A 27168-nucleotide genomic window follows, 5' to 3' on the forward strand; every position below is an offset into this window, starting at 1 on the left:
TTTTTATAAACCTCATGTGGTTATTCCAGAGGTTTTTCCAGTTCCTAATGCTATTTCTGATATGATTTCTAAAGAATGGAATAGGCCTGGTACTTCTTTTATTCCTTCTTCAAGGTTTAAAAAATGGTATCCTTTGCCAGCAGTTAGATTGGAGTTTTGGGAAAAGATCCCCAAAGTTGATGGGGCTATCTCTACTCTTGCTAAACGTACTACTATTCCTATGGAAGATAGTACTTCTTTTAAAGATCCTTTAGATAGGAAACTTGAATCTTATCTAAGGAAGGCTTATTTATATTTAGGCCATCTTCTTAGGCCTGCAATTTCTTTGGCTGATGTTGCAGCTGCTTCGACTTTTTGGTTGGAAACTTTAGCGCAACAAGTATCAGATCATGATTTGTTTAGCATTGTTAAGTTGATTCAGCATGCTAATAATTTCATTTGTTATGCCATTTTTGATATTATCAAAATTGATGTTAGATATATGTCTTTAGCTATTTTAGCTAGAAGAGCTTTGTGGCTCAAATCTTGGAATGCTGATATGACTTCTAAGTCCAGATTGCTTTCTCTTTCTTTCCAAGGTAATAAATTATTTGGTTCTCAGTTGGATTCAATAATTTCAACTATCACTGGGGGAAGGGTTTTTTTTTGTCTCAGGATAAAAAACCTAAAGGTAAATCTAAAGCTTCTAACCGTTTTCATTCCTTTCAACATAATAAGGAACATAAATCTAATCCTTCCCCAAAGGAATCTGTTTCAAATTGGAGACCTTCCTCAAATTGGAATAAATCCAAGCCTTTTAAGAGCTCAAAGCCAGCCCCCAAGTCTGCATGAAGGCGCGGCCCTCTTTCCAGCTCAGCTGGTAGGGGGCAGATTAAAATTCTTCAAAGAATCATTGGATTCAGAGTATTGTCTCTCAGGGGTACAGAATAGGATTCAGAGTAAGACCTCCTGTGAGAATATTTTTTTCTCTCACGCATTCCAGCGAAACCAGTAAAGACTCAGACGTAGAGTTATCAGTGGTAATCATGCCAGTTCCGTTTCAGGAACAGGGCTTGGGGTTTTATTAAAATCTATTCATTGTTCCAAAGAAAGAAAATTAATTCAGACCAGTTTTGGATCTAAAGATTTTGAATAGATATGTAAGAGTACCAACTTTCAAGATGGTGACTATAAGGACTATTCTTCCTTTTGTTCAGCAAGGGCATTATATGTCCACAATATCTTCATATTCCAATTCATCCGGATCACTATCAGTTCCTGAGCTGGTTGGAGGATCAATTTACAAAAAAGGTCTTTGATTCCTCAGACAAGGTTAACCTTTTTAGGTTTCCAGATAGATTCAGTGTCCATGACTTTGTCTCTAACAGACAAGACACGTTTGAAATTGGTTGCAGCCTGTCGGAACCTTCAGTCTCAGTCATTCCCTTCAGTAGCTATGTGCATGGAAGTTTTAGGTCTCATGACTGCAGCACCAGACGCGATCCCCTTTGCTTGTTTCCACATGAGACCTCTTTAGCTTTGTATGCTGAACCAATGGTACAGGGATTATACAAGGATATCACTATTGATATCCTTAAATCCCAATGTTTGACTTTCTCTGACTTGGTGGTTAGACCACCATCGTATAATTTTAGGGGCCTCTTTCGTTCATCCAGATGCGAGTCTTTCAGGTTGGGGAGCTGTTTGGGGATCTCTGACAGCACAAGGGGTTTGGAAATCTCAAGAGGCGAGGTTACCAATCAATATTTTGTAACTCCGTGCAATTCTCAGGGCTCTTCAGTTTTGGCCTCTGTTGAAGAGAGAACCGTTCTTTTGTTTTCAGACAGACAATATCACAACTGTGGCATATGTCAATCATCAGAGTGGGACTCACAGTCCTCAAGCTATGAAAGAAGTATCTCGGATACTTGTTTGGGTGGAATCCAGCTCCTGTCTAATTTCTGCGGTTCATATCCCAGGTATAAACAATTGGGAAGCGGATTATCTCAGTCATCAGACTTTAAATCCGGGAGAATAGTCTCTCCATCCAGATGTGTATTCTCAAATTGTTCAGATGTGGGGACTTCCAGAAATAGATCTGATGGCTTCTCATCTAAACAAAAAACTTCCCAGGTACCTGTCCAGGTCCAGAGATCCTCAGGCGGAAGCAGTGGACGCGTTGACACTTCCTTGGTGTTATCAACCGGCTTATATTTTTCCGCCTCTAGTTCTTCTTCCAAGAGTGATCTCCAAAATCATCATGGAACAATCGTTTGTGCTGCTGGTGGTTCCAGCATGGCCTCACAGGTTTTGGTATGCAGATCTTGTTTGGATGTCCAGTTGCCAACCTTGGCCACTTCCATTAAGGCCAGACCTTCTATCTCAAGGTCCGTTTTTCCATCAGGATCTCAAATCATTAAATTTGAAAGTATGGAAAATAAATGCTTAGTCATAGAGGTTTCTCTGACTCAGTGATTAATACTATGTTGCAGGCTCGTAAATCTGTTTCTAGAAAGATTTATTATCGAGTTTGGAAGACTTACATTTCATGGTGTTCTTCTCATAAATTGGCATTCTTTTAGAGTTCCTAGAATTTTACAGTTTCTTCAGGATGGTTTGGATAATGGTTTGTCTGCAAGTTCCTTGAAAGGTCAAATCTCTGCTCTTTCTGTTTTATTTCACAGGAAAATTGCTAAACTTCCTGATATTCATTGTTTTGTATAGGCTTTGGTTCGTATCAAGCCTGTCATTAAATCATTCTCTCCTCCTTGGAGTCTTAATTTGGTTTTGAAGGCTTTACAAGTTCCTCCATTTGAGCCTATGCATTCTTTGGTCATTAAACTACTTTCCTGGAAAGTGTTGTTCCTTTTGGCCATCTCTTCTGCTAGAAGAGTTTCTGAATTATCTGCTCTTTCTTATGAATATCCTTTTCTGATTTTTCATCAGGATAAGGCAGTTTTGCAGGCTTCATTTAAATTCTTACCTAAGGTTGTGAATTCTAACAACATTAATAGAGAAATTGTTGTCCCTTCTTTGTGTCCTAATCCTAAGAATTATTTGGAGAGATCTTTACATTCTTTGGATGTGGTAAGAGCTCTGAAATATTATGTTGAAGCCACTAAAGATTTCAGGAAGACTTCTAGTCTATTTGTTATCTTTTCTGGTTCCAGTTGGCATCGTGGTTAAAGCTTTTGATTCATCAAGCTTATCTGGAGTTGGGTAAAGCCCTACCTCAGAGAATTACAGCTCATTCTACTAGATCAGTTTCCACTTCTTGGGCTTTTAAGAATGAAGCTTCAATTGATCAGATTTGCAAAGCAGCAACTTGGTCTTCTTTGCATACATTTACTAAATTCTACCATTTTGATGTGTTTGCTTCTTCAGATTTTTGGTAGGAAAGTACTTCAGGCAGCTGTTTCAGTTTGATTCTTCTGCTTATGCTTAAAGTTTTTCTTTTTTGAGAATATACTTATATTTGGGTTGTAGATTTATTTTTTCAGAGAAATGGCTGTTTTTATTTTGTCCCTCCATCTCTAGTGACTTTTGTGTGGAGTTCTACATCTTGGGTATTGCTATCCCATACGTCACTAGCTCATGGACTCTTGCCAATTACATGAAAGAAAACACAATGTATGTAAGAACTTACCTGATAAATTAATTTCTTTCATATTGGCAAGAGTCCATGAGGCCCACCATTTTATGGTGGTTATGAATTTTTTGTATAAAGCACAATTATTTCCAAATTCCTTTGTTGATGTTTTTTACTCCTTTCTTTATCACCCCACTCCTTGGCTATTCATTAAACTGAATTGTGGCTGTGGTGAGGGTTGTATTTATAGGCATTTTGAGGTTTGGGAAACTTTGCCCCTCCTGGTAGGATTGTATATCCCACACGTCACTAGCTCATGGACTCTTGCCAATTTGAGAGAAATGAATTTATCAGGTAAGTTCTTACATACATTATGTTTTTATATGCAAAAGTATAAATTAAATAACATGCAGAAAAATGCAAAATATTGTTGAGAATGCTATTCACACACACACAAAAAAGGAATAAACAGAAACAGAAATCTCTAGTAGATTATGCTGAAGTCTGTGGGTGATGATGTGTTCCTTGTGGATACAAAGTACAAATTAACATTTGCCAAAACTCAGTTATATATCCTAAGCTTTGCTTTGTTTACAATAGGACCAACTCTCTTAGTCACAGAGGTGTTTTTTCATCCTTAACTATTTATGGCACTGTTTATCAGACCTATGGTTTCTTACATGTAAATATAAAAATGACCCCCATAACAGGCCAGGTACCCAACTTATCAATTAGTAAATAATGCTTGTATTTGTTACAGTTGTACATTTCTGTAGGTACCAAGTATGATGTCATCTTTATACTAATTCAAATGAACGTCACATAAGCTTTTAAAATCTTTATGATATTATACTGAGATAATAAGCTCTATGCATATTTGACTATGTTTTTGTATATGAGTATAGCTAAACCAAGGGGCCGGGTTATCAATTTAATGACCTGCTTGGAAGAGGAAAATCACTAATCTTATCACCATTTCTCTGTGGTTCTCCAAGCAGAGCACTTTCTAGCTACATTACTGACTGTACCAAAGATCCAAAGTGTCTAGCATCTTGCTGGACACTCCTGAATTGGACCTTTGTCTCACCTGTTTTTAATTCCCATCATATAAAGACTGCCCGGAATCTATGTTTATGCTAATTTAACTGCTCATTGTGTGAATAGCCCCTGGGCCATCTAAATCTGCCCCAGACTGACAAAATCTACCCTAAAGTTGTTCAAATCCCTTCCACTTTCTGCTGAACCCTCTACCCTGTTCACCTAAACCCTCTTCTAAACCCCCCCCAATAGGCCAGGTTTTCAGGATTACATGGTGAAATAACCATGTTTACTAATCAGCTGATTGTTTCACCTGTGCTCCAGTTCAGATATCCCCAAAATGTGGCCTGTTAGGGAGACCGAGGACAGGTTTGAAAACCAGTGGACCATTGAAGCTAAATTGAATTCTTGACTTGCAGTTCTTCAAAATATCTAATCTTTTTCTAAACCTGAAAGTGATTTATGTTCACTCACTGTTGAAATTAGCTCACCCACCTCCACACTGATGAACAGGAAGGGGGTAACACAGTTCGTTTCATATGGACCCCACTGACTCATTATTTTTGTTCCTGTCCTTAGATCAGATTGTTGAACAGTTCTTCTGCTTGAAATATGGGAACCAGCTAACCCTCATATGAGTTGCTTATTTATGCGATTGTATTGTTCAAGTGGCTAGTCTGCTAACAAACCCTCTCATATCTCTCTTTAGGGAGGGGCAATAGCAAAGAAAATAGGTGGGGTAGTAAGCTGAAGTAGAGCTGATGGAGTGTGCTTGGGACCTCTGCTGCTCCCAAGTGGTATTTTATATGTTTAACCCTTTTTCTGGGGTTATACAAAAAGACTTGCAGTGTCATTTGTGCTAAAATGACATGGTCTAACAAATCCTTTAAAGGGACACTAAAGTTAGAATTAAACTTTCATAATTCAGATAGAGCATGTTGTTTTAAGGAACTTTGCAATTTACTTCTATTATCAAATCGGGGTACACAGTATTTTATATACACACTTTCTGAGGCACTGGCTAATAATGAGCATGTGCTAGATTTCACAGTGTATACGTATATTACTTTGTGTTTGGCTAATTGCTGTCACATGATACAATAGACTGGCAAATTGAAGCACTTGTTTATCCAGGAACATCCTTTTAAAGTTTAGAATTTTAAATGTAAAAATAAAACAACACTAGATTATTATACATTTTGAAATACCTGGTTCTTTGTGGAATAAAGGGATAAAAAAATCCATGTAATGGTTTTGTACTTAATCTTTTTATAGTATGTTGCAGCCGAGGGGTAAACAAAGAAAAGGCTCTCGCATGCTAACTACACAATCGCATATGGTACCAAATAGCAAGGGATAATTCTGTAGTTTACGTAACTATGTTTAAAAAATCTTTTGTATAAGCAGTTGGTGTTCTAATTCTGTGAAACCACTTGGACGCTTTCCAGATGATGCTTTTGTACACAAATATGACGGTCTTTAGGGAGGGAGCAGAAGTTTCTTGTTCTAACTTAAGCACTTGTTTAAGAGCAACAGTTAAGAGAACTGACCCTAGAAAACCTGCTGTACAAGCGTCTGGAGTCATTACTTTTCTCTAAGATTTATTCTAAAATGTACTGTATGTTATTAGTACATTTTCTTTCATGATTCAGACAGAGAATACAATTTTAAACAACTTTTGAATTTACCTCTATTATTAAAGTTACGTAATTCTTTTGGTATCCTTTGGTGAAGGAGCAGCAATGCACTACTGAGTGTAAACTGAACACATCAGGTGAGCCAATGGCAAGAGGCATATACAGTATATGCAGCCACCAATCAGCAGCTTGCACCCATTAGTGCTTTGTTGCTCCTAAGCCTACTTGGGTATTCTTTTCAACAATGCAAACCAAGCCGACCAAGCAAATTAGATAACAGAAGAAAATTGGAGAGTTGTTTCAAATTGTATGCTCTATCTAAATCAGTAAAGACAAATTTTGGGTTTCATATTCCTTTTAACAATTTAAATGCCACTGCTGTGCCCTGTACATTGGCAGTCGTTCACATGTGCCCATACATCACCTCCGGAGGCATGGGGACTAGCACAGCTTCACCATTGTCGGCGAAGCTGCACTAGTAAAAACCCTTAACAACCGAGGACATACAGGGTATTCAGTCGTTAAGGGGTTAAAGAGACTTCAAATTTAATTTCTTTTATATATTTTAATTAAGCATGTTATGTTTGCATTACTTACCCTAGCATACTATGATATAAAAATGTGTAATAGAGTTGATGTTCCAGGGGGTGGACCAAATGATAACATTACAAAGCAACTAATCCACTCCCTTGTAATTTCCAAACTTGACTATTGCAATTCACTTTACTAACCTTCCTCTCTTCAACCCCCCCCCCCCCCACCCCCTTCAAACCATACCAAATGCTTCTGCCAGGCTAATCCACTTTGCTTACTGCTCTGTATCTGTTACACCTCTCTGGGGAATCCCTTCACTGGCTCCCCATTCTCAGCAGAATTAAATTCAAAATAATCCCCCTGACCTATAAGCCCTTACCAACGCCGCTCTGCACTACCTGTCCTCACTAATTAACAAATATGCTCCTGCCCGCCCCCTAAGATCCTACAATGACCTGCTACTTGCATATTCTATGATCACCTCTTCCTGTGCTAGACTGAAGACACCAACCTACTGGAACGTACTTCCTCGCAATGTCAGACTTTCTATCGTAGTTCATAAAAGAAAAAGAGTTTTGACTGTCCCTTTAAACTTGCACTTCAGAAAGAAATATGGGCAGACCTAGTGGGTATTTTGGTCTTCTGTCATGATCAAAGTTTTTTAGATTTTGTGTAACAGAGGACATCATTTGGGAAACACTTGGGTAACTGTTGGCCTTAACTATGTCAGCATTACACATTTCCGTAAGATGTGTCCACAAATGAATACATTAATTTTACACTATAAATGAACATATGGAGGTAATACATCCTGTTCTCTGGATAAAGGCAGGCTTTTATACAAAAGGGGTCTTTGTTCTAACTCTGTAATGTACACAGAGAATATAATTGCTCTGTTGGTTAAAGGCATGTATGCACTGCCAACAGCAGTATCCTTCCCAAAATATGTTGTTGCTATGTAATTGAATTTCTATATATAAAAATTCTTGAACACGTCTTTGGGTTTATTTTTGTTCCTGCATTGTTGTTTTTCTTCCATGATATTTGGATACACAGCTGTCTGTTTAGAGATGTGTTTTAGAACTGTGCCAGTGGTTTGGGTAGAAGACGGCTCATCATTCCTCTTGCATAATGTGACAGCGACACAGTATGAAGCCGACATTTTCATTTGAAGCCAATTAACTAGAGAAATATTTTTCCTTTGTGGGTACGGCAAATATTACCAAAACAGTAAAGGGACATTTTACTAGGAACTAACATACCTTACAATATTCCATCACATAAAGTGTTATTGTCCACAAGGTATGGAACAATGGAACAAGGTATCTTGTAGGTGGTGCTTGTTTGTTCCTGGGGCCTAAATCTTGATATTTTTGGGCAGATCTAGGCACTTTGAAGGTCTGATTCTTAGAATCTCAGTAACAGAGTGCTTTAAGAGAATGTGTGCAAGAAAATACAGGATCTTGGTGTATAAAAGAGTGCTATAAAAGTCATTTTTATTTTTACTATTTCCCTCTCTCCTGTGAGGAGTACATTGTATTTGACAGTTAGCTTATGTGCTAAAGTGCTTATGTATATACGGGAATGATTTATATGCCTGGATTGCCAGATGACAGTTGCATACAGGCGGTGTCTTTTGGGAGACCATAAATAGTTTATGATGATAATTATATAATGAGGATAATTTTAGTCTAATGTTGTTGCAGTACTTACCTTAAAAGAATATTAACATGTCTTGCTTTAGTGTAAAAAAAAATGCTTGTTCTATACTCCCTTGGAGGCCGAAAAAAGCAAATTCTGTAACCTACAAATGCTGCAGATTAAGTGTCTGGTATATGCAGATTTAGTTTTTTGGGCTCTCTAGGGATCGTTGAACAAAGTACTATTCTTACACAAATGCAAGCGGTATTTAATATCAATTTGAGTTAAAACTTATACTGCAGTATTGGATTTTAACTTTCTATTACTTTTCACTGGCTAATAAGGACAATTGCCACTGCTTTACTGGTTTATTCTGAAAATAAACATAGTTTAAAGGGTCATTAAGCACTAAATACAGTTTATAATCATAGTATTGAGGTTATTCCCAACCTTCCTCTAGCCATGGTGGTTGCTACCATGTTGAAATCTAGCTTTCATTGCATTGCAGTTCTTATGTGTTTGCACATGTGCAGCAACTCTCCTTTAGATACCTGCAGTGAAACCTAGGATTCAAAATGGTAGCCCCTAATAATTAGAGGGAGGTGCATGAAAGGTATTTAGTCTTTAATGTTCCTTTAAAAAATAAATTTAAAATACATTTCAAAATGTTATTTAGATTATGAAGCAAGGAAGAAGAAAGCTACATTGTCCCTTTTTGTTTATGGGTAATTTGCATTGGATAGAATAGAGCTTCCAACTGTTCTGTATATTGCAGTATTATCAGTGGTTGGAGATCTGCCCACTGTCCCTTCTGCAGCTTCCCTGTAAAATATCCTGATTTCCAGGAACCGCCTCAGCCCTGTCCATGCCATGCCCTGACTCTGCCCATCCCTGCCCATATCATATCTTGACTCCGCCCATCCCTGGCCACACCATACCCTGACTCTGCCAATCACTGTCCACAACAAACCCTAACTCTGCCCTTCCCTGCCCACAACATACCTTGACTCCGCCTTTCCCGGCCCATGACACAGAAAGTTCCCTTGACAGCATGCCATGAGAACGTGGCCCTCCTGCCCTGACTCCACCCACAGAACTGTGGGCCACCTCCCAGAAGTCTCCTCTCCTCCCAGTTCTGTAAAATATACAGGAAATGTTGAGGATGAGTTCTTGCTACAGCAGTTTCAATGTTTTGTGATTTTATATGAAAATGCTGGTCAGTTTATGATCTTATGATCTTGTCATGAACAAACGTTGTACAATACTCCACTGTAAAATGTATTTAGGCTAAATTCACCTATTCCAAAACTACTATTACACTTGTTTGTATCAGGGTCTTTGTCTTGCTACATAAACTAGATTTGTTTATTTTTAGTTAACCCTTTGATGACAGGGTTAATTCGTCTACATCGGAACAACATTCCAATGTAAACAAATTGTAATCCTGCGATCATGCACGTGATCCCAAGATTTCAATGATGGGATCGTGTCAGAGGGGTGTCCCTATGACATTAGGCACGCCCACCATGACCCGATCCCATTCTGGAAGTGCCGTTGGCTTCAGGATAGCCAAACAGCTAGAACATTCCATGTAATCATCCTAATGGCGCTACAGCCCAGCACAGTTAGGATGGCATGGAACATCCTAATGGCATTAAAAGGTTAAGGACCAGGCATTTCAGACTAAAACTTCCCCAAAAGGCCAGAGTATTTTTAGCATTTTTGCCATCACTCCATTTAAACAGAAATAGAGCCTTATTTTTTTTTTATTTACCTATCAAAACTATATATATATTTTTTTTAGTAGACAACTCAAAGTATTTTTATAGGCCCATTTTGGTATATTTCATGCCACCATTTCACCGCCAAATGCGATCAAATACAAAAAAATCGTTAACATTTTTTACAAATATTTAAGTTTCTCACTGAAATCAGGTACAAACAGATTGTGCAATAATGGCACAAATGGTTGTTAAAACGTCTCTGTGCTCCCCTTTGTTCAGAAATAGCAGACATATATGGCTTTGCCATTGCTGTTTGGTAATTAGAAGGCCGTTAATTGCATCTGCGCACCACACTTTTATTATTCCCAGCAGTGAAGTTTTTTTTAGGTAGCTTATATGGTTAATTTAAGCTTTAGTGTAGAGGTTAGCCTTCCACCTTACACTTCCCACCCCCTGATCCCTCTCAAACAGATCTCTTCCCTCCCCCACCACAGGTCACCCCCATCTTAAGTACTGGCAGACAGTCTGCCAGTATGCAGTTTTACACTTTTTTTTTTTCTACTATTATTATTTTCCTTAGTTTAGGATTACCCCCTTTCCACCTTCCTGATCACTCCCAAAAAGCTCTCTAATCTCCTCCCCCTTCTAATGAATTCCCGCCATCTTAGTTACTGGCAGCCTGTTAGCTCCTCCCAGTAGTGTATTGATGAAGATATGTACATATAATTTTCAACAAAGGATATTAAGAAAGCAAAGTAAATTTATAATAGAAGCAGTGGCGTTGCTATGGGGGCACCAGTCCCCCCGAGCATAGTGGCTGCCTTTCCAAGGGTGGCTTCCTACCACCAATCTACCCAGGCACTGTGGCAGTAGCAAGGGAAAACAGAAAAATCCAGCACTAGTGCAAGGAAAGTGCTTGCTGCTGGGTCCACACCCAAGGCCCATAAACACATGAAAATCCAAAAGGCAGCAGCACTGTTCAATAGTATGTATTGCTTAGTACAACAAGTACAATGTTTCAGACCTATCAGTCCTTAATCATGCATACAAATGTTCCTAAAAAGCTTCCTTATATACCCTTATTCACAGCAGCTCGACCCCATATGACATCACACAATTAGCACAGGTAATTAATAACAGGTATTCTGAATAAGTTGAGACTAGCAGTAACCAAAACATGGCATCTGTATACTCTATGCAGTCATTATTACTTCCTTACTTTTACACATTTGGAAAATATATACATCTATTTCACTAAAATGATATCTATAAAGATACATCTATAAAAATACAGAGAGGTCCCAATCTATATTCATTCCAACGGTATCTTGGTCTCTAAGTGATAGATCCAGAATGCTTCCCTTTGTTTGAGTTTTTTAACCCTATCACCTCCTCATCAATAGGTATTTGCTCAATGATTTGATATCTTTGTTGACTCACTGTGTGACCAGCCTCCTTACACAGTGACATTCTACAGTGAATTTTTCATAAAAACTTCTAATATTAGTCTTATTTTCTGTGATTCTGTCACGGATTCTTCTGGTTGTTTCTCCTACATAAAATTTGGCACACGGACATTTAAGAATATAAACTACATAGTCTGTATTACATGTGAAAAATCCATTAATCATGAACTTCTTACCTGTCCGGGGATGACAAAAGCTAGACCCCTTGATTAGATTATTACAATTGCTACATCCAAGGCAAGAGAAACAGTCATTTCTCTTAGAGCCTATGAGTGTTAGCTAATTGTAGCTTTATTTCATTCACATAGTAATCCTTGTCCAAAATTACAATGGCTCCACCCTTATCAGCTTCCTTTAAAATAATTTTATTATGAAGAGATTCCATAGCCTTTTTGGTACATGTGGTGAAGTTGTTAATAACAGGACTTTTGCTATTCTGTTTATTTTTGCGTACATTTTCAATGTCATGACGCACCAATTTCGAGAAAACATCAATGCTAGGATCATATTTCAATGGCAAAAAAATACTTTTGTTTCTCAAGCCTAATTTCTTTATAGAGAGATTATCAATTTTAGAATAAATGTTATCCATTTCTTTTCCCTTAGACAACACATTATGTGCTTCATTTGTCTTTCCTGCAAAAAACGATTTTAGTTTCAGTGTCCTGAAAAATTTAAACCGTTCCTGTTGCAGAGTAAAGAAATAACAATTGTTTTCTGGGCAAAAAGAGAGTCCCTTAGTTAACACCAAATTTTCATAATTTGAGAGAGTATAGTCAGAAATGTTTACCATTAGTTCTTCTTCTGATATCGTTTGGACCGAGTCTCTCGTTTGGAAATCCCTGTTTTTGTCATCACGCTTTTTCTGGTGTCGCTTCCACCCTCTCCTGAGAGATTATCTATTTCTGAGTCCCCCGCCGATGAGTCGGAAGTGTTGTAAGATCAATCTATATTCTTCGTGGGGGGGCGGTTTCTCCTGCGACTCCAACCGGATGTTCCTTCTTCTCTGACTTCTGGTATTGTTAATACACCACCGATACACTTCCCCCACCAAATAATCTTGTTCATCCCTTTGAACTTTGGAGCATTTGTGGTCTTGAATAATCAGTTTCAGGTCAGTGGTATTCTTTTTCTTCCTAATTGGAATGAGTCCACAGCCGCATTCATTACATGTGGGAATTAAGAACCTAGCCACCAGGAGGAGGCAAAGACACACCAGCCAAAGGCTCAAATACTCCTCCCACTTCCCCTTTCCCCCAGTCATTCTTTACCTTTTGTCCCAGGTGGTTGGCAGAGAAGTGTCAGAAGTTTTATTTTTTAAAGAAAATACTTTTATTAATTATTACATAAAGTGTGACTCTCATGGAGGGTAGTACTCTTTACAATGGGACAAGAGTTTTAAGTAGTCCTGTTAGTCTCTCAGTGAGGGCCTGGGCAAATGTTAGAGTCCGGAGATGCAGTGGGAGTACTCTCTGCGACACCATCCCGACTCGTATTAACAGCTCCTCTAGCACTTGGCGTTGCTGACCCTTCGCTTTGCTACCTGCTGTCTTCTCTCAAGTCCATGACAGAGGCAACACTACTATCCATCACACTTGAAGGGCCATGTTCCTGTTCCACGGCATAGATTCCGGTAAGAATGTTTCATTTTATCAATATGAATGTTATGTTGTTATGTGACAGTTAGGTATGGGTCTCAGTGAGACTCCTCTGTTCGGATCTGGGAATCATGGGATAATTCCTTCCTTAGGGGGATTTGTAAACAGGGTGGGGTTCTTTAATTATGTTTATGTGATTTTCCTGCTTTGTATATTGGGTATTGGCTCTGAGGCTGAGACGGGAGAATTGCTTGAAGTTTTTAGTGGGGTCTAGTTGCCGCATTTTTCTGACACGCTATTTTGGACTTTACGGTTCACCTTATGACCGGGTGTTGTTACGCTGGGTTTGTTCGCTTCCGCATTCCTGTCCATGTGACAACAAAGATTTTCTGCTTCATTTGGAGCTGATCATAGGAGGTGGTGGGTGTCAGGTGCTGTTCGTTTTTTTATATTGTCATATTTCTCTCTTTGGTTTTATCCATGGAGGATTCTGACGCTGAAACTGTCGTTGTTTCTGATTCCAATTCTTCCTCTTGTGAGGAAGGTGCTTCGGCCCCACTGACGCAGATTTATCAGTCCTGTCTCTTGTGCCTTCTTAGAGCGCCTGGTTCCTCGTGCTTGGGCTGCCAGGGGCCTATTGAACCATCAGCCTCTGGGGGCTCTGTTCCTCAGACGGTGGATTCCCAACAGCACCCTTCCTCTACATTTGTGGGTAACCCTAATGTTAATTTTCCCTCCGCACAGGGTGGTTTGTTTCCTCTGGAGATGGCGGGTCATTTACACTTCAGTATATTGATGGCGCTGGTTCACCTGCAGGATCCGGTGGTTTCTGTGTGTCTGTGTTCTTACCCGATTATCCCGGGTGTCCAGACTTTACGTGGGTCTATTCAGTTACCTCCAGGGGTGAATATTCCTCCATGTTGCACCTTTCATTATCTGATTGCGCGGTTGCGCATTCTATTCTGTCATCTTTACAACTTATTGAGGGATCCTCTCCTTTATCAGTCGGGGACTGTCGTTGAATGGTGCTTCGAGCTAGACTATTTGGGATGTTGATTGCTCCTTCCGGTCGCTCGTGTCCTTTCCCAGAGTTTTTTTTGGCGGATGCCTTCGGCTGCCTTCTTTTCTTTCATCCAGTTAGGATACTTTTTTATTTGATTGTTCCCTCGGGAATTTCTTGGATGGCCTTTTTTTCTGTTCCTTCCTTGGAAGTTGTTTGCAGATTGTTGGGTCCGGAATATGTGTGCACTTAGTTGTTAGTGATGACTGTTGCACCTACTGGGTCCGGCGGGACCTTGTGTGTTTTGTTTTATTGTTTGTTTTCACAAACTACTCTATACATCTACATCCGGGCCTTTGGGTCTGCATACCAGGAGAGATGGGGCATGCCACTCTCTCCCGGGGCTGGGTCGTTGGCTTCCAACGCGTCGCTTTGGTTCTCCTTTTTGCTACCCTCTGAGTGGTTTTTAGACTCCTAGGGTCTCTGGACCTTGTGTCGTTCTGCTTTTAATGGATCCTCTTCATTGATCAGCGGTGGAGCGCTTGTTGATATGCAAGACTTTGCGGGTTCATGCCTGCATTCTTTGTGCTCCGGCAGCGGTGCTTGGGGTGGCTAGCCTGTGACTTGCCACGTGGGGGCCTGGTTCGCCTTTTTCGCTGCTGGAGGCTTCTTCTAGCTGGAACCCATTTTTATTGGGGTCGCCTTGTTCGCTTCGGTTCTAGTTCTGGGTTTTTCCAGAATTTCCTCCACCCTCTTAGGGTCGGGCGCCGATGTGGGATCCTAGTTTCTGGATGTCGCGGAGTTTTGCTCTGTGTCGTGGGTTCTATCTCCTTGAGATCAGTTCTTGGATTTTTTTCGCGGACCTCTCTTAGGTTTTGCTAGATTTCCCATGTTTTTTTGGGTTCCTGCCTCACGTGAGGAGTGTCTGACCGGAAATTTTGGTCGGGGTCCTTTTCTTCAGGTCTCTTTGTAGATCTGGGCTTGGGCTGGGGTTCCGGGTGGTGTTGGTATAGTTCTGTCTATGCTTTTCCCAGTTTTCTCCCGCTAGCATTCAGGTTGTGTCTGTCTCCTCCTTATAGCTGCTTGGGGCCTTTGTTTTTTTGTACGGGAATGTGTTCCTTTGGGGGTCCATTGTGCTTGTGCTCCAACCTTGCATCAGCATCCTGTGTAGTGCCTTAGTAGGGTCACTTTGTCTTTAGGTCTTCCCCACCGGTTTCTGCTGTGGGGCCCCGAGATTGCTATTTTGGGTAGTCTCTGCTCCTTTGGGGGCTGGCTCATTTTGGGTTAGTTTTGACCCCTGTGTCGAGTTTGTGTCCGGGGGGCAAGGTTTCCCTTGTCCTCCATCTTCCCTTAGGAGATTTTTTTCTCTGGGGGTGTGTTCCTTTTGTCCCTGCTTCAAGGTTGGAGATGCCCTTGGGAATGGACTTCTGGGTTCGGTGTTCCTCTGATGGTAGGACTCTACCCGTGTTCTGGTCGCACTCTTTCGAGGTGGATGGTGGTGTTTCCTCCCTCTTGTTCAAGGGGGGGGGACTCTGTCCCTGGACTTTTCACTGTCGTTGACAGGTTGGTCTTTCCGTGTGTGGGCGGTCCTAGTTGCCTCAGTTCTGCGGTTGTGAGGGACGTCCCAGTTTATCTCAGGATCCTAAGCTGTGGTTATGGTCATCTTTTGACTTTTCAGCTGCCTCTGTTTCTTTCGGTTACAATGAGTCCCTGTTGAGATGCTCTCTGAGCTCTCGGGGGGGTTTGGATCTCTGAATTTTCCTTTCATGGAGGGGTGTTTTGTCTAGGAACTGTTTTTACTGGTTCCTTTTCTGCCGAGCTGCGGGGTTCTCGTAGGGAGGAGCCTCGGTCTCTTTTTTGGTTTAAGGCAAACTCTTTGGTTCCTCCCAGCTGGGGAACTGGACAAGGGGGTTGTTTTCCCTTTCTCTGTGGCCGCACTATAGCGTGCTACTTAATAGTCTGTGAGGTTTTCTGTTTATTGAGTTACTTTTTGTTCTCTTTCGGTCTCCGACTTGGTTGCGTTTGACTGATGATGCCATTTCGAGTCCTGTTGGCTTGGTGATGTTGCATGGGTATTTTACCCAGGCTTGGGCTGTTGTTTGTGTCTTTGGGGCCTTTTTTCTTCTTCTTTTTTGCTCCCTGCTTTTGGTTAAAGCGGGACTTTTTTATTTATGGGATGTGGTTCAGCCCTGGTGCCCTCAGATTGGGCCGCCATTGTACCCTCCCGTTCTTGGCATTCAGTGTCCTCTTTGGCTTTGGTATAATTTTCCCACAAGTAATGAATGCGGCTGTGGACTCTTTCCCATTAGGAAGAAAAACCTTGATATTTCTACCCTGGTCCTTGTTCCTCGGCAGAATGACTGGGGGATGGGGAAGTGGGAGGAGTATTTGAGCCTTTGGCTGATGTGTCTTTGCCTCCTCCTGGTGGCCAGGTTCTTAATTCCCACAACTAATGAATGTGGCTGTCGAACTCTTTCCCACGGAAGAAAATGAAATTATCAGGTAAGCATAATTTATGTTATTTACCTCCTTGAGGAATTTATCCATGTCCTCCACATACATCCCTGCCCTTAAATCAGTCTCTATACGTGACAGATCTGCGTCAATTTGGGACAGCTCCTTTTGTAAATATTTAACTGTTTACACAATTAAGTTGAATGAGCATTTATTCAGGATTAACTCAAATTTCTCACAATATTTCTGAATATTGCACATAAGTGTTAGTCGTGCATGCATCCTCAGTCCTCTAGGGATCCTAGCAACACGATGGTATTATAATAGGGTGGTTGCCAGTCTTTCATAGTCCTTACAGTCATAGTTGGAGAGGTCTTTCTCTCTTGTTCCACGAGCCAGAGTGGTGATGCGGGCTGCATCCCTGTCAGAGTAGACAAAAACTTTTTTTGTGTACCAAGGTTTCTTCTATTTCCATTTCTATAATTACACTGTGCACAAATAGAGTGTGAAAAATTCAGGAACTAGTGCAAGGTAAGTGTTGTTTGCTAGGTCCACACCCAAGGCCCATAAACACATGAAAATCCAAAAGGCAGCAGCACTGTTCAATAGTATTTATTGCTTAGTACAACAAATAAAGTGCAATGTTTCTGACCTATCAGTCCTTGATCATGCATACAAATGTGCCTAAAAAGCTTCCTTATATACCCTTATTCACAGCTCCACCCCATATGACATCACACAATTAGCACAAGTAATTAATAACAGGTATTCTGAATATAGGTAATTGAGACTAGCAGTAACCAAAACATGGCATCTGTATACTCTATGCAGTCATTATTACTTCATTTGGAAAATCTATACATCTATTTTACTAAAATTATATCTATAAAGATACATCTATAAAAATACAGAGAGGTTCCAATTTTTATTCAATCCAAAGGTATTCTGGTCTCTAAGTGATAGATCCAGAATGCTTCCCTTTGTGAGTTTTTTAACCCTATCACCTCCTCGTCTGTCAATAGGTATTTGCTCAATGATTTGATATCTTCATTGACTCACTGTGTGACCAGCCTCCTTACAGTGACATTCTACAGGGGATTTTTCATAAAAACTTCTAATTTTAGACTTATGTTCTGTGATTCTGTCACAGATTCTTCTGGTTGTTTTTCCTACATAAAATTTGCCACACGGACATTTAAGAATTTAAACTACATAGTCTTTATTACATGTGAAAAATCCATTAATCATGAACTTCTTACCTGTCCGGGGATGACAAAAGCTAGACTCCTTGATTAGATTATTACAGCAAGGAAGTAATGACTGCATAGATTATACAGATGACATATTTTGGTTACTGCTAGTCTCAATTACCTATATTCAGAATACCTGTAATTAATTTACCTGTGCTAATTGTGTGATGTCATATGGGGTAGAGCTGTGCAAAAGGGTATATAAGGAAGCTTTTTAGGCACATTTGTATTCATGATTAAGGACTGATAGGTTCAAAACGTTGCACTTTATTTTATTGTTCTAAGCAATAAATACTATTAAACAGTGCTGCTGCCTTTTGGATTTTCACTGTGGCAGTAACAGCCAGCTCTTCCGGTTGCATTCTTAGCCTTGTTCATGACACGCACAATCCCACCCATGACCCACCTGGCCCTACACAATATTCGCCCAGTCTCACCCTCCTACAAATTTTATATATATAAATAATTTGGTGAGCCAATCCCACCTTGTTACGGAAGTAGAGATTTTTTTATTTTTTTTTTAGTAAAACTTGCATTGTTTTGCAGCTCCTCAACTTATTACTCCCCTGCTAAGGCCAATCAGGGACAGATATGTATCAGAGTGTTGGGTTTGTAAAGTCTGCAGTGGGAACTTCAAGTTTTCAGAACACTCAGTTTTCAGACTTAAATTCCAGGAAATGGAGAAATAAATAATGAAAGCACATGGCACAACACAATATATTACAATCTTCAAGTCTCTTAATGTATCATTAAGAAAAACAAGGTGCTTGCAACATCCTGAGCTTGCCATACTAAAACTTCATTGGAGTAGTTCAGTGGAATTTCACAAGTTGCAATATAGTTTTCTTTACTTAAATTCACTAAATTCTGTGTTTGCATAAGTGTGAACAGTATTTGGTGGAATGGTCTTACAAGCCATGCTTCCTCAGACAGCTGTACACCCACGTAATGTCCATTCTTTCTGGTTGCAAAATCAACCCCCCAAGCTTGTGGTTAACAACACCCAGACCTCCCCAATTTGCCTAAATCACCTAACTTCACCTGTAGCTGTATTCATAGTCCAACCTCTGCCCACACTGAATCATTCTACAGAAGACACACAGTTTCATGGGAAATCTGTGACTCCAACCTCCTGACTCCTCCTCAAAACCTAAACTCTTAAACTGGCCCTGCTTACACCATTGTCACAACATGCCTCAGGTTTGTTACTTAACCAGTCGATATTATTCTGAGAGAATACAAAAGAAAACTTTTAGACTTTCAATACAGACATCTAAGAGTCATTTTATGGTCAATCCCTTTCTTCTATCTTTATAAAAGAGATTATTGCTTGGTATGAACTGATCCAATAATGAAGTGGAAGAATATATATAAGGTGAGTTCCCACCTCTTTCAAACCTCTGAGAGGTGTCTATACCTTCTCCAGTATTTAGAAGGCATACACACACCAGTAAAAATATGGTCCTACTTCAAGTGTGAACAAATGATTCATCATTAACTATAATTATATTATCTAGACCCACTATGCCATGTGTGTTTAAATGAGGAATATACAAGTAGTAGTTCATCAACTCATTTTCAAATGCACACATATTTAGCATTTTTCTTTAGAATCTACTTAATATTTTTATTGCTATTGCTCCATATTAGGTTTATATACATATTTGTTTTGAACTTTTTTTGGACTATTTTGCTGGTAATTTATATGATTATGTAATCTTCAATAAAATATAATCTGTACACCAAAAATAATATTGTAACTTTTTTCCGAAGGATTTTCGTAGAGAGTGATCTCTCCACCAGAATATATTTCATTTCTGGAAATTCTGGAAAAGGTTAAATGCAGGGTTGTCAAGTATTGTTTCAGTGCAGTATTCTTCTGGCCTTATTGTGGACATAATGGTGATTTAGACTGTATTACTCCTGTGACTGATTATAAATAGTGGATCAAGCATAGGACACCAAATGAAGCTATTACTTTTATAAAAGTGCTATTTAAGGTTATTTACTTTAATTTGCTGCTATGTGCTTTACTCACTTTGCCTCTTGTTGGGTTACACAATTTGTTGAGTGGCCCAGAGAGTAGTGCACCCAGTTGCTGGCAAGTATTGGTGAGCATTCTTGCCAGGCGCATTGCAGGTGAACCACCAAGCCGGAAATTAGACTACAGTGAGAACAAGGCACTGCACTGTGCACGGAGCTTTGGTTAATCACACCTTTTGGAATTACAAAACACCAGATAATTTGCTCTCACATTAACAGCTGTTTCATTTCAAAATCATATTACATTTTTTGAAACTATACACTTCATCAATAGATGGGCCACTGTCCTATGAGAACTTGCATTTGGTTTAGAGTGTTTCAAAAGATCAAGGGTGACAAACATGGGTACATTTTTATGATGCCTGCCTAGCCTAAGAGAAATTAAATTGCAGGTCCAGTTCTTCTAGCAGGACAAAATTGTTGGCTTCTTCCTTAGATTCCCATTTGCCTATATTGGGGTCTATTCTTTTACCAAACCTACTGATGGTTTGGTCATCAAATCACTATTTCTATAGGTTAAATGTTTCTCACATAAAGTAGTTTCTTCTTTCTGAAGCCTGTGAACCTGTAACAGCTACATCATTTACAAGGTTTGGCCACTTTTGGTAAATAGTATGAGGCTAGAAATTTCCCTTAAAATTATTTATGTATTCAACAGATTTTATAAAGCCGGCTTATTTTAATGTACAGTTGCAGCTCATTTTCATCAGGAAGCTTTAATAAGACAGTTATGCAAAGCAGCCATATGGTCTTCACAAACTTTCACTACATTCTACAAATGTAATATGTTTACACCAGCGCAAGTAGCATGTTATAGAAAGTTCTTACAGACTATGTTTCCTCAGTTCTTTTTAGATATTTTATTCCCTTTATTGCCCTCATATAGCCCAGCTTTAGTACTGGCTCATCTGATCTGTAATATTCTATAAGAGCATGATAGGAAACCCAGTTATTAGCATACCTTGCAACATTAGTGACTGGGTATCAGGAACTCATAAGGTTGATGGGGGCCCGTCATCATTTTGTGGGGGAGCTGCGTTGGGAGGGGTGGGATCATGGGTGGAATTGTGGGTGTGTCTAGTTGGTCAGTTGGTGTTTCTGAGCATTTGTGGGTGTGTCTGGGTGTTCCATAGGTCGGGCTAAGAAAAAATTCTGCAATTAGGGACATATGAATGGCTCAAATAGGGACAGATGAGAGGTGTGTGATAGCTACTACTAAATACGTCACCATTGAAGTATAACTATATATTAATAGACTTCAAGAGAAAGTGAAGGAGTTTCTATCATCTCCTGTTCTTAATTTACTTAAGTTTGAAGAAACTAATTTATACATAACCTTAGGCTGCCGCATTCAACGGAATTAAGATATTTTGTTGATTTAGTGCTTAATTGCTGATTTATACTATCCATAAAAAATGTTAATTTACCGTTATAGGGACATTAAAACTTAAAAGGCAAATTCTATAACCTTGGTTATAAAAATTATGTAAATTAACTAAACCAACTATTGATTTGCAGCATTTGCAGGTAACATATTTTGCTTTTTGGTCTCTCAAGGGAGTGTTGGACAAAGCACAATTTTGACATAAAACCAAAAAGTCAAGCAATTAAAGAAGGCGGATATCTGCACAACCAAACGCTAGAGGACCAGTGGAGTTAGGTAAAATAAGAGAAAATACTAAATACTAAGAGACTGATAATCAGTTAACGAAATAAATGATATATATATAAAAATATAAATATTAAAATAATAAAAGCTGTGAAGCTTTTCAGTCAGCAGGTTTAGAAATTGCTTCCTAGTAGTAATGTTCCATAGACCATTAAACAAAGGTGCTGCAGTGTCTTAAAGGGACAGTCTACACCAGAATTTTTATTGTTTTAAAAGATAGATAATCCCTTTATTACCCATTCCCAGTTTTGCATAACCAACACAGTTATATTAATATACTTTTAACCTCTGTGATTATCTTGTATCTAAGCCTCTGCAAGCTGCCCCTTTATTTCAGTTCTTTTGACAGACTTGCAGTTTAGCCAATCAGTGCCTGCTCCCAGATAACTTCACGTGCACGAGCACAGTGTTATCTATATGAAACACATGAACTAACACCCTCTAGTGGTGAAAAACTGTTAAAATGCATTCTGAAAAGAGGTGGTCTTCTAGGTCTAAGAAATAAGCATATGAACCTCCTATGTTAAGCTTTCAACTAAGAATACCAAGAGAACAAACAAAATTGGTGATAAAAGTAAATTGGAAAATTGTTTAAAATTACATGCCCTATCTGAATCTTGAAAGTTTATTTTGGCCTAGACTGTCCCTTTAAGGGAGCATTTTTTTTTCTTCCCAGCCAGAAAGGAGTTACTGAAATACAAAAAGGGAGACAACGCACCCCAGATTCAAATGCAGATTTAGTAAACAAATAAGAATCGCCAAAAAATGCACTTACTATACATAAGTAGTACTTCATCTAAAAATACACTCAAATCCTATCGCTGGTTCACAGATAGTTCCTCCAATGGCTATGCATCCTCCTAGGGTGGTCCTATGGGGTATTCAGTCAATGGATAACAACTTCCTGTGAGAAGTCCTAGTGCTGGAGCCAAGGGGACTCAGAATGTCCAATGCGTTCATCTGCTATATTCTCCTGCAGACTTCTTCAGGGGTCTTGTGGAGTGGTATTCCAACCACCAGTTGCCGGTGTGCTAAAGAAAGTGGTATACCGCATAGGAATGTGTATACCAAGTCACTTTAGGTCACGTGACTCAGCTGCTGGAGGGGTGTTGTGCTCAATGCGCATGCGCAAGAGGCCCAACCTCCTCCAAACAGCTGATGTAAAGTAAACAATGGGTCAAGGAAATATATGGCCCATAATCATAATTTATAGAGGCTAATAGCCTTCACTGCGCACGCACGCACTGCGGTCGCTTTATTCAATATAATCTAGACTTTATATGCGGCTGTCATGCATATAGTTTTTAGATCACTCAAATAGACTCTAGAGTGTATTTGAGTGAGATAAAAACTATATGCATGACAGTGACAAATGTGACAGCGTAGTGCTACTGTCATGATACCCACACCACACACCCTCACCTTCCCCACCCCACCCCACCGGAATAAAATATTGGAGCATTCACCGGACTTCATAGAAAAATTTAGCCTTTATTAAAAAATTCCAAACACGGCAGCGCACGGAGTAGGGCCGTATGCGCATGCTCATTGCAAAGTACGGTCCATAGAATACTGCGACCCGTTATTATCTAGTAAATCTACTTAAACAGATGTTTGGAGGAGGTTGGGCCTCTTGCGTATGCACGTTGAGCGCCACACCCCTCCAACAACTGATTACACGTCACCGGAAGTGACGCAGTATACACATTCCTATGGTATACATGTTACTTTAGAACTCCGGTCCAATATTTAACCACTGTTACCGGAAGTGACGTGGTATACACATTCCTATGGTATACATGTTACTTTAGAACTCCGGTCCGATATTTAACCACCGTTACCGGAAGTGACGTCAGACCCTACTTTTTCTGAATCTCTATGCCATCTTAGATGAGGGCAGGTCTGCCCCTAACAAGTATTAGATATAAAATAAAAACTAACAGAGTACAGATACAAATATAAACAAATATGTAAAAATACAGGTAAAATGGTGGTATCTCTTGATTATGCGCTATTACCCTTCCTGAAATTATTATACTTAAAATGGGAACACCATTATTTATCTAAATATATAATGATATTAGTCGAAGGGTCACAAATACTAGTCAAGGGATGTATGTTTCTATCATGTGTAATCCGTTGGGACACGGAATCTAACTTGTGTATGATAAAAGGGGTCTGAATGGGATTAATCGTAATGTCAATGTGTATATAGACAAATGCAATTATCATTGCATATTGGTAAGTGATATACCTTTCTTTACCAAATAAACTTTGCCATAGAAACAAATTTAAAAAATCAATCAAGCAATAAAAAAGTATACTCTATACATAGGAAGAACTATAATGGTTCTAGCTATTATACCTACAGTCAGACACTAGAGGGTTAGGTGACTTATTTTGAACCATAATACTATATCCTTAGTGAATGAAAGAGGCCTTGACCAGTGATAGGATTTGAGTGTCTTTTTAGATTATGTACTACTTATGTTGTCTAGTAAGTGCATATTTTGGCGATTCTTATTTGTTTTAATAAATCTACATTTGAATCTGGGCTTTGCTGTCTCCCTTTGGTTATTTCAATAAAACCAAAAAGTGATTGTCCTTTTAAATTTTGCTGTTTTTTTGTGCTTTTTTTTGTAGTTGTGCACAAATATTGGATTAACAAATGTAATTTGTGTATCTGAGAACCTAGTAAGCCTAACTGAATCTATGACTATGCATCTGTCTAGGAGCAAAATGCGTAAGATGTTTGTGCACATATTCCATGTGTAATGTTTTTTTGAGTGTGACTGCATTTCTGTATTTTGTCCGCATCTTCGGCGGCTCTTTTTGACTGCAGCAACCTGTGCCCCGCCGATTTATCAAGCTACGATTGACAGGGGCATACATATGCGCCCCTGTCCGCCGCAGCTTGCCTTTGGCAGGCTGAATTCTGCTGTTGCTCTTGTGCAGCGCTGCCCCTGCACAACCAGGTGCAGGCAGGAGCTGTCAATCTCCCCGGTCAGACGAGATTGGGGTGAGTGAAACTAGGAAATGAGGTGGTGGTTCTCTTGTGAGAAACTGCAGTCGTAGGGAGTGAAGGCTGGCGAAGCCTTTGATAAATCGACCCCATAAGATTCACCACTTAATTCACACAAATTTCATGAGGAAAGTTTCCGAAGCTTTTTTGCTTGTCTAAAAATTCTTATATCTCTTTTCATTCAAAAAATATCTCCCACCAGACATAAAGAACTTAAAAGAACACAGCAAATACTTACTTCAGATTTCTGTAAGTTTATAAACATTTGAAAACAAACTTTCATTACAGGATATTCATTTGGGAGTAATTTATAGGTACAATAGCCATTGCAACGTTTGCAGCGGCTCAGTGCCAGTTTTGATGCCTAGACAGATGCTGAGTGGTGCATACACCCAGTGAGACGTATCTGAGGGTGTTTAAGAGAAGCCAATCTCTGTGGGTTTCTTTTTTTTTTTTTAGAGTCTTTTTATAACTGTGTTTATATTGCAAAATACATTACAGACCAACATACAATTAACTTTGATAGGCGATGCTTGAGAAACATCTGCCATTGTTTACTTATATCATCTTATATCATTTCTCACCTGTCATCTTTGCCTGCTGTTTTACCTCTAACTTAGCCGCTCTTTTTACCTCCCAACTAGTTTCAATCATAAGGGTACTGCTTGCAGGACAGTGTTGGAGTAAATTGCTTGGCACCAGCAATTTATATTTTGGTCACAATAGTGCAGAGATTCTCCGAGATGCTTACTGTGTTCCTTAGTCTTTAAATGTCTTCTGGAAAGTGATCATAAATAAGAGTAGCAGAAAGTAATGGTGCAAGAAATGCCCAAGGGCTTTCACACCCATTTGTCTACAGAAGAGGAACTTTATGGTAGGACATTCTAATGCCATCATGACATGCTCTAAGTCATTAGAATAAGTTATTTTTGTATTTTTTACCTGCATCTGTATGTGCTATCTGAGTCATGAAAGTTACATTTTAACCCTTAAACTCTTTGGGCTCCACTTATCATACCCCAGAAAGAGAAGGTTCCAAGACCGTGATGTCATCAGTGGGCGGAGCTTGGCAGCCTTTTAAAAGTGACCAGAAACAATAGTCATTTTAAAATACATTTTTTACTGTTACACTGCTGCATGGTATAGAAATGGTGGAGGTTGATATGTACAGCTTAATTTAAAGTAAGACTAAGATGAGGGTGTAAAAAGATTGTTCCTTTATTTCTTGCCGATTACTTGCTTCTTTAAGTTTATTTTTGTCTATGTAATTGCTGGTTTTGTTCTTTGAAACCACAACCCATTAGCAGTTAGGCAACTAGGGACATCTGTATCTGATCACTAGGACTTATGGCTCCCAGCTGAGTTCTATGGAAATGCCAGGTGGGTCAGTCATAGCTTGTTAGTAATTTGGGAGTTTTATCATTGCCCCAAAATAAAAAAAAATATCTCTAAGCAGAAAAGTGTTTTTTCTAATTATTATCAAAGGAAGACACAACTCTATAATTGTTAATGGGACTAAAGTCTATAGAGTAATGAGAAACTAAAATATACATAAAAAAAAAAAAAAAATCCCCCACCAAGATTGGCACCTCTTCCAGGTCCTTTGTGCAGATCTCTCTTGATTGGTGCACACAACTGATTGGCTGGAAATTGTGTGCATGGCACTTGCTCAATAATTTAATGAAGTTGGTATGCTAGGACTATATAGCATAAGCTGCATACAGTTTTATGTCCCTTTAATTGGTAAGCCAGTAATAAGAGGTATATATGTGCAGTCACCACCAATCAGCAGCTTGCTTCCAGCTCTTGAGCCTATCCTGGTATGCCTTTCAACAAAGGATACTAGAAGAACAAAGCAAATTAAATAATATAAGTACATTGGAAAGTTGAATAAAATTGCATTACAGCATATTTGTTTCAAGCCCTTTCTCTCGTCTAGGACAACCAGTAAGTCTCTTGCGCATGTCCGTAGCAAAAGTAACTATAGTCCTACCCCAATGTGTCCTAGTGTATCATGTATTGTTGTTGTATACGATTATAACATTAAAACCATATTCTTGTGCAAGTATTGTAGGTTTCAGAAGGATTAACAGAATAGATTTGTAGGCTTATTTAAACTGTTCTGTGACATAGGGAATTATTTGGAACTGTTCATATTAATTAAAAAAACCACACCGTCTTTTTATTTAGATGTTTTTGAAATAATTACAATAAACTGTAATAACCTAATTATTTGTGGATTTGAATTGGATTTGGCTATTGAACATTTTGGATTAAAATCCGTGAAACTGAAGACTACTTTATTGTGTCCAATTACTGCTGGGTAAACAATGTTTCTGGGAGGGGAACGAGGTCTCTAAATAGCTCCAGATAAATTTGAACTACAACCTCCTGCTTTGTTTTTATACCACACTAGCTCATCATTTAAAGGGACAGTACTCAGCTTGAGATTTTTTTTTCTAAAATGTTTAATTATGCATAATTCAAAACCTTTGCAATATATTTTCATTGTTGTGTCCCTTCA

The 27168-nt window shown here is 39.1% G+C and overlaps 1 protein-coding gene across 1 annotated transcript in view; it reads left to right on the forward strand.

Annotated features, from left to right (window-relative positions):
- INPP5A (inositol polyphosphate-5-phosphatase A) overlaps window positions 1–27168 on the forward strand; it is an 878314-nt gene that overhangs the window by 280145 nt on the left and 571001 nt on the right. The window lies entirely within an intron of this gene.

Source organism: Bombina bombina, chromosome 9, assembly GCF_027579735.1.
Source record: "Bombina bombina isolate aBomBom1 chromosome 9, aBomBom1.pri, whole genome shotgun sequence".
Classification (NCBI taxonomy): domain Eukaryota; kingdom Metazoa; phylum Chordata; class Amphibia; order Anura; family Bombinatoridae; genus Bombina; species Bombina bombina.